The following is a 9,022-nucleotide window of genomic DNA, read 5'->3' as shown; positions in this document are numbered from 1 at the left end:
GTTTTCCCCAGAAAATTCCCTTGAGGGGGATATTTTTATGCATTCATCATGTAGAATAAGCATTGCATATTGCATAGAAAAATAATAATCGCGTAGCATTTCCATAATTATGGAGCATTACGCAGAAGAAATCAAGCATGCATCATTGCAAACGTCAGCTAGTCTCAAGCCGTGGTTACTGTTTGAGAGGTATTTTGCCAGAAAATGAAAGTGTTACTCCGAGTAGCATAGCCTCATGATTGGATCACAGGTATTGTCCCAGTGGTACGACACTGGAGAAGACTCCTTCCGTCGGACGGAGATGGAAAAGGGATGTATTCAACGCAACCCAAACTGTGGTTACCGCTTGAAGATTTGGGGTTCACCAAAGGTGAAGATGTTACTCTGAGGAGATTAGCATCACAACGTCAGATCAGCAATGTTCCCCAGTAGTGCGATATTGGAGGAAATGTTCCCGTCGGACAGAGATGGGGATACAGTCAGAAGACGTTACGCGATCAGCGCGATTCAAGCCGTGATTACCGCTTGAGGTTTGGTTTTGTCTGACAGCGAAGACGATGCTCCGAGGAGTTCAGCATTGTGAGTTTGGAACCACCGTTTCTTCCCAGACATCAGTAAGTGTTTGGTCGATCATTGTTTGATGTCTGTCCGCATCATTGTTTGATGTCTGTCCGCATCATTGTTTGATGTCTGTCCGCATCATTGTTTGATGTCTGTCCGCATCATTGTTTGATGTCTGTCCGCATCATTGTTTGATGTCTGTCCGCATCATTGTTTGATGTCTGTCCACATCATTGTTTGATGTCTGTCCGCATCATTGTTTGATGTCATGTCCGCATCATTGTTTGATGTCTGTCCGCATCATTGTTTGATGTCTGTCCGCATCATTGTTTGATGTCTGTCTGCATCATTGTTTGATGTCTGTCCGCATCATTGTTTGATGTCTGTCCGCATCATTGTTTGATGTCTGTCCGCATCATTGATTGATGTCTGTCCGCATCATTGTTTGATGTCTGTCCGCATCATTGTTTGATGTCTGTCCGCATCATTGTTTGATGTCTGTCCGCATCATTGTTTGATGTCTGTCTGCATCATTGTTTGATGTCTGTCCGCATCATTGTTTGATGTCTGTCCGCATCATGGTTTGATGTCTGTCCGCATCATTGTTTGATGTCTGTCCGCATCATTGTTTGATGTCATGTCCGCATCATTGTTTGATGTCTGTCCGCATCATTGTTTGATGTTTGTCCGCATCATTGTTTGATGTCATGTAAACATCGAGTTTCCTCCCGGTCATTGGTTAATGTCTGGTCGAGCTTTTTTTGGTGTCAGTAAACATCATCGTCCGATGTTCAGTAAACGTCGAGTTTCTTCCCAGTCATCAGTCAGTGTCTGGTTGAAGGTGTACCCTCTGACGTGTTGCCCTTAGAGTGGTGATTAGTGAAGTTTCCGACTATCAGGTTGAAGCACTTATGGTATTCAGGCCAGTTTTTCGGAGTTCAGACCGAAGTGGTTTTCGGACCAGGTAGAAGAAGAGAAAATTTTCGGGGTTCAAGAAAAGCAAAAAAAGAATGAGAATCCCGAGTGGATGTGGTGTTCAGACCATGGTTATCCCTGCGTTACCATTTATTTTGGCATCCAGGTCGTCGGTTTTTTCGAGTTTTTCTTCGCCGATGCTGACAGGCGTTGTTAATTATTATCCCATCAGAGTGCAAATTGTTCGTCTGTTCTTGGTATTCAATCACTCTTCATCCTGATCATCCGAAATCCGAGGCTATTTCGTATCGACAGGTTCACAGTGGATTGAATAGGGGCAGCTGTAACACCTCAAAATTTGCCCTCCTCTCTTGGGACTAGCATTAACATATTTGCATATCATTTTAGGACATTAGGCATTTCATATTGCATATCATGTGGTTACATAGTGCAAGCCATCTTCCCAAGTCTTAATCAGGAGATGAGGAAGTTCAAAGGTGCAAGCTAGGGTTTAATGACTGATCATGGGCCATCTGAGGATTGGACTGTGAATTAGGGTTTCATGATTTCCAAGGATATTGGTCTTCATCTTGTTTGAATTGATACATCATCATCATCATGTTTGGGTGTCATCAGGAGATTGAAGTTCATTCCTTGAGATTAGGGTTTTGACCACTGGTCAACCCTAATCAGTTGTATTGGGCCAATCAGGGCTGGATCAGGAGATGAGGTTTCTGATGGTTATGAGGTTCATTTGATGATTATATTGTGCTTATTGAGACTAGGGTATCACCCTTGAGCCATTTCAGTTGGAAATTGGGGCTCAGATTGATCAATGCATTGCCAAATTCATCTATCAGATGAAAAGTCAACTGTGGTCAACTGTACATGATCTGGTGGATTTGGAGGTGGAAACAAGTTAGACACACTTCATTCATGTTGGAACAAGTGTTGAATGACATTGCAAAGCTTAAGAATGAAGAAAATCAAGTCAGGACAAAAACTGCCAAAAATAGCAGGTGACTGGTAACTGAAGTTTCCAAAAATGGAAAGTTTTTGACCTCAAAAACAGAAGTCCAAGGAAGCTTCAAATGAAATATTGTTCAACATGACAGATGTAGATCTTGTTCTCACCTTTCCAAAAAGTCCAAGAACTTGAAAATCCAATGTGTGGTTTGCAAGATATGGCTCAGTGAATTTCAGAAAAGACCCGTAATCAGGAGGCCATAACTACCACATACTTTGTCCAAATTGCAAGTTCTTTATATGCACAAACTCCATTTGATATGTACTTCAAGGGTGCATCATTGGATTTGTCCAAAAATGGCCAAGGCAAAAAGTCACTTTTCAACTGGACAGTTGAATTGGACCAGGGGCAAAATTGTCCAAATGTCAAAATAATTGGAATTTTTGAATGGGACTTTTTCCAACACCTCAGGAATGGCATTTTAAGTGTGTTTGAATATTCATTTCATGGCTAAGGCATGTGAATTGGATTTTGGCTTGGAAAATGAAAGTGCTAAAATTGGATGTTTTGCATACACATGGTGAATTTGAGAATGGAGCAACCAATGGACATGAAACAAGTTTCTACACATCACATATGTCATTTGGAGTTTGCATGAGCTGTCAAAACAGCTGGCACTAGCTGTCATTGTGTATTGACCAATTTGCCCTTGCTTACAAAAATTGCCATTTCACTAACATTCCAAATTGTTAATTAAACATGATTAGTGGTGGATTAATGCAAGGTATATAAACCAAATCATCTCCTAATCATAACAGAAATCACATTCTCCAAAGTTGGATCTAGAAACTCTCAAAATTCTCAAGTTTTCTCTCAAGAACACAAGGCTTCAACTCAAAAATTCTTCACCAATTCTCAACCATTTTTCGAATTTTCTTTTGATCTGAGCTCACATAGTCATCTTCATCAACTGTTTTGGTAGTTTGAGGAGAAAGAAGCTTTGAATCTCGGCTGCTCCAAGAAGCATCTTCCATGGTGATTGTGGACTTTGAACAATAGGAGCAAAATTGACCAAACCTGAGCATCACATGCTGCTGCCACGAGCTTGTACTGTTGCTGTTTTGTCAAATCAAGCGCAAATTCAATCGAATCCAGCACTGCCATAGCAGGTTACGTCCGAATTCGATTATCATGAATTGTTGAATGTCTATATGCATTAGAAAGGTCGTGTTACGTAGATTACAAAGATGCTTTTAGATTTTCAAACGATGAACCATAGGCTGCGCAATCTTGATTTGAAGTTACGATCCAAAACCCTAAGTTCATCGATTCGCACGATTTAGGAGTTGTTAGGTTAATTGGAGTTGAGATTTGTGATCTACATGTTGTAACGGTTCCAACGGGTATAAGATTGCTAGTTTTGGTTAAGATTTGGGAGAGGCGTGTTCTTGAGCATTCGTTCATTTTCTGGAAATTTTTCATGTTGAAGATGATGATATTAGTGTGTTTGATCCGTGGAAGCGTTTGAATTTTCAAACTGGGAGTTTCCCGCTCCCGCCACTGAGGATTACCAATATGCCATTGGACTTTAATCAATTTTGTTTAATTATTAAAAAATATTTAACACCTTAAAAAATTCAGAAAAAATAGCAAAAAATTCCTAAAATTATGGAAATTTTTTCTATGGTTTTGTTGACTTGTGTAGGATTTTTTTGACCTATTGGTCAAAGTTGTGCATGGCAAATATTTTATTTGGCATAGGCTTTTCTAATGTATGTCACATTTTGATACATTTTGGCAATTTGATCATGAAATACTCATATCATAAGATAAATGGCTGAAAATTTTTGTGGTGGTTCTTGACTCATTGAGGATTATTTATATGTAAATTTCATGAATTTTTGATACCTGGTTAGAGAGCAGCAAATTCTGGAACTTAGGTGTGACAATTTGTGTCACACCTCTTGATGTCAACTTGTTGAATTTAATTGGATGACCTATGCATGTTGGAATTGGCTGAAATTTTGCGTGATGACTTGTTGACATGTTAGGATGCTTGATGAATTTTTGTAGGATTTTTCACTGCATTTTCTAATTGATCATGATTTTTCATTTCTGGTGATTGAAATTGCAAGCTCATGTGATACATGTTGGTAGATTGATTGGGAAATCCTCATATTGTATTGTATGGCCATGAAATTTGATATGCATGAACTAGACACATTGTGTGACCTCCCTGTTTTGGTCTCATCCATTTCTTTTTTGTTTTCAATGAGATATGAATTTTTGAATTGGATGTATGCATTGATGGTGTGAATTGAAGCATGAAATTGTGTCTGTTTTTGATGATTTTCATTGACATGGTTCCATTTGCCCAATTGAGCTCAAATTTGACATGGTAGACCTTGATTATCCCCTGTTTAGGTGTATTTAATTTGAGATTTTTTTGATGTGTTTTGGCATGGCTTTGAATGCAATACTTCTGTTTGTATATTTGGTGCTTCATTTGAACCAATATGGATTGTTTTGTGCATGAATTGAACTTGATGGATGATATAAACATGAGACCAAGGATGTTTGCTCTTGTTTGATGTTAATTTGATGTTGGATGGTGGATACCTTGCTGTTTTAACTTTTTTCTTGCTGTGGGACCCTAGGCTTGGCCTAGTGGTCTAGTTGCTAATGTTTGCTTGGTTTTTCAGGATCAAAAGCATAATGTACATGGAGAATGATACAAGTTGATTTTAATTGATGTTGTGGATGTTTGTACACTAACATAACATTGTTTTGTAGGTGTTGGAGCTTGGGCTTAAGCCTTGGGCTTGTTTTGTGTTGTATTGTTTAAGCTGTTTAACTGTTTGCTTTACAGTTTGTCTGATTGAGTACTGACTGAGTTTGATTGTTTCCAGGTACTTTAGTTGCTCAGTTCCTTGTGAACTATTGCTTTGCTTTGCTTAAGCAACTTGCATTGAGGTAACTTCTTAAAACTTCATGTAGTCTGGAGACCCGGCTGTTACCGGGCCGGGCAAATTGTCTGAAGTCCTCCTTAAGAGGCAATGCTTGTGTATGTTTATTTTTAAGCCCAAGCAGGAAAAGTCCTTCAAGTAAGGCAATTGGTGGAAGGTAGGGACAAGCAACCTGTCCCCCACTATTCAGTTGAGTCTTCTCCTTGCTCCCATTACATGGTTGTAGCATTGAGATCAAAAGCCCAGGATCCTGTGCAGTGCACATTGTGTCAGAGTCATCGAGTATAGAAGGGTTCCCCCATTCTGGACCCATGCTCATTTGTCAGCTCTCCCTGGTTAGGGATAAGAGCTGTGAGGTCTGATCCTCACTTCATCCTTTCATCTGCTTCACCTTAGCCTCGTAATGGCAAGGTTAAGAGCAAACACAGCCTGTACAGACGATTGCTTAGGCAGTCAAACCTGATTGATTGAGCCCCTTGTTTGGCTATAGTGCGTGTTATGTGGATATCTGATTGACATGATTGTGTGAGATGCCTGTTCTCATTTGATGTATGTTGATTGGTATGCTTGTATGCTTGTGTGTTAGCTTCTTTCCTGGTTAGGAATAGTTTGCTTATGCAAGTAGGTTAGAAACCTGAACTTAGGGCGACTTTGCATGACAACATTAGGCTCGAGTCTCAGCTCCCTAGTGTCGTGTTTTTCCCTCTGTTTCTGGTTAGGAGAGAGTTTCTCCCCTGTTTAGGGGAACTACATCGCCCTGATCCTCGTGCCAGACGAGGTATGTAGGCAGGTGGTCGTGCGAGACCACTCCGGGCAACCTTTTTCTTTTTTGCGTGTGTTTACTTGTTATCTGACCGTGTGTTTTGGTTCGGATGCCGACGTAAGCCCAGTGATTGGCTGTCGGGCTCCACGTTTGCCCTTCTGAGTGTGTTTTGGTTCGGATGCTGACGTAATTCCATCCAGTGGTTGTCGGGCTCCATGTTTGCCACCCTTGCTTGTTTGTATGTTTTGTGTTGTTTGGCGTGCGTAAGCCGAACTACAGTGGCTCTGATTCTTGTTCCAGACAAGATATGTAGGCATAAGGTGCGATACCTTATCGAGCCCGTTTCTCTTAACCCCACCTGCGTTCCCCGTGTGTGTGTGTGATGTTTAGCAACCTATTCTTTATTCTAGGACGTGGATCCCTAGGAGTACCTAGGACGTGAGGGGTGCTAATACCTTCCCCTTGCGTAACCGACTCCCTTACCCTTTCTCTCTGGTCGCGAGACCATGTCTTTCCAGGTTTCTCTGAGCGTTTCCTTTCCCTATCTTGGGATAAATAACGTTTAGTGGCGGCTCTGTGTGTTTTTATTTTGAGTCTCGCCGGTTGATTTTTCGCAGGATGCGACACTTTGGAATACCAAAGCCCATATTTAGATGTTCCATGAAGATATCTAAATATACGCTTAACAGCTTTCAGGTGTGATTTCTTAGGATTTGATTGATATCGTGCACACATACAAACACTAAACATGATGTCAGGTCTAGAAGCAGAAAGATACAGAAGAGACCCGATCATACCTCTAAACTTTTTGACATCTACACTCTTACCATGCTCATCTTTATCTAGATTTCCGTTGGTAGGCATAGGGGTGTCAATTGATTTTGAGTCGTTCATTCCAAAGCGCTTGAGTAGTTCTCTGCAGTACTTTGTTTGACATACTGATGTATCCTCATCAAGTTGCTTTATCTGAAGACCTAGGAAGTAATTCAGCTCCCCCAAAAGACTCATCTCAAATTTACCCTGCATAACTTTAGAAAATTCTTCGACCAAGTGTATGTTAGTTGAACCAAAAATTATATCGTCTACATAAACTTGAACTAAAAGAATGTGCTTTCCCTTGTGTTTAATAAAGAGAGTATTATCCACTTTACCTCTTGAATATCCATGATCAATTAGAAATTTGCTAAGCCTTTCATACCAAACCCGAGGGGCTTGTTTAAGACCATACAAAGCTCGTTTTAATTTATAAACATAATCTGGATTTTCAGCATTCTCAAAACCAGGAGGTTGTGAGACATATACCTCTTCATTTATGACACCATTTAGAAATGCACTCTTTACGTCCATTTGGTAAAGCTTAAAATCATTAGAACACGCATAGGCAAGCAAGAGACGTATAGCTTCAAGGCGAGCAACTGGAGCATAAGTTTCCTCATAGTCTATGCCCTCCTCTTGGTTATACCCTTGTGCTACTAAACGTGCCTTGTTCCTAGTTATCACTCCGTTTTCATCAAGCTTATTTCTAAAAACCCATTTAGTACCTATGATATGATGATCTCGCGGACGAGGGACAAGTTCCCAAACGTCATTTCTTTTAAATTGATTAAGCTCTTCGTGCATGGCCATTAGCCAACATTCATCAATCAAGGCCTCTTTAGCATTTTTAGGTTCTACTTGTGAAACAAACGCGAAGTGAGAACAAAAATTACTTATCTTAGAACGAGTCATTACTCCCTTTGAAATATCTCCCAAGATGTTGTCAATAGGATGGTCTTTTGAAGATTTCCAAGCTGGTGGAAGGTCATTCACTTCAGCTGTCCTTTCTTCCTCATCTTCTTCATGACTAGTATCTTGCTCCTTCTCATGGGCAGCTGTTATGGATTGATCAGTTTCCGTAACAGCTTCCTTGAGTATGTCTTATGTAGATACACCTGCGTCATCAAAAGAAATACCTTTTCCGACATTTTTCGGATAAGACTCATCAAAAGAAACATGGACAAATTCTTCAACAGTAACTAAACGCTTATTATACACTCTATATGCTTTACTTGATTGTGAGTATCCAAGAAAGATACCTTTATCCGCTTTTGCATCAAACTTCCCAATATTTTCCTTACCATTATTCAAAACAAAACACTTACAACCGAATACGTGAAGATGTGACAAGTTTGGCTTTCTTCCTTTTAAAAGCTCATAAGGAGTTTTATTTAAAATAGGACGAATTAAGATCCTGTTTAAAACATAACAAGCTGTGCTAACTGCATCAGCCCAAAAGTATTTTGGTAATCCACCCTCATTTAGCATTGTTCTTGCCAACTCCTCTAAAACACGATTTTTACGCTCCACAACGCCATTTTGTTATGGAGTTCGAGGAGCTGAAAAGTTATGCTCAATACCATACTTGTCACAGTACTTATCAAAGTGATAGTTTTGAAATTCACCACCATGATCGCTACGAATTGTAACTATTTTGGAGTTCATTTTGTTTTGGGACAGATTTGCAAAATTCTTAAAAGCAGAAAAAGTTTCATCTTTGCTATGAAGGAATATAGTCCAAGTAAATCTAGAATAGTCGTCAACGATTACAAAACCATAATAATTTCCACCTAAGCTCTTTGTCCTAGAAGGTCCAAAGAGATCCATATGGAGAAGCTCAAGGGGTCGTGAAGTTGAAATTACACTTTTAGATTTAAAAGAGACCCTCGTTTGCTTTCCCATTTGGCACGCGTCACATAGGTGGTCTTTTGAAAATTTTATTTTTGGAAGACCGACTACTAGATCCTTAGATACAACCTTATTAAGCAAATCGAAATTAACATGCGCTAAACGTCTATGCCAAAGCCAAGAATC

Source organism: Lathyrus oleraceus, chromosome 5, assembly GCF_024323335.1.
Source record: "Lathyrus oleraceus cultivar Zhongwan6 chromosome 5, CAAS_Psat_ZW6_1.0, whole genome shotgun sequence".
NCBI lineage: Eukaryota > Viridiplantae > Streptophyta > Magnoliopsida > Fabales > Fabaceae > Lathyrus > Lathyrus oleraceus.
Note: the sequence above shows the minus strand (reverse complement) of the source record.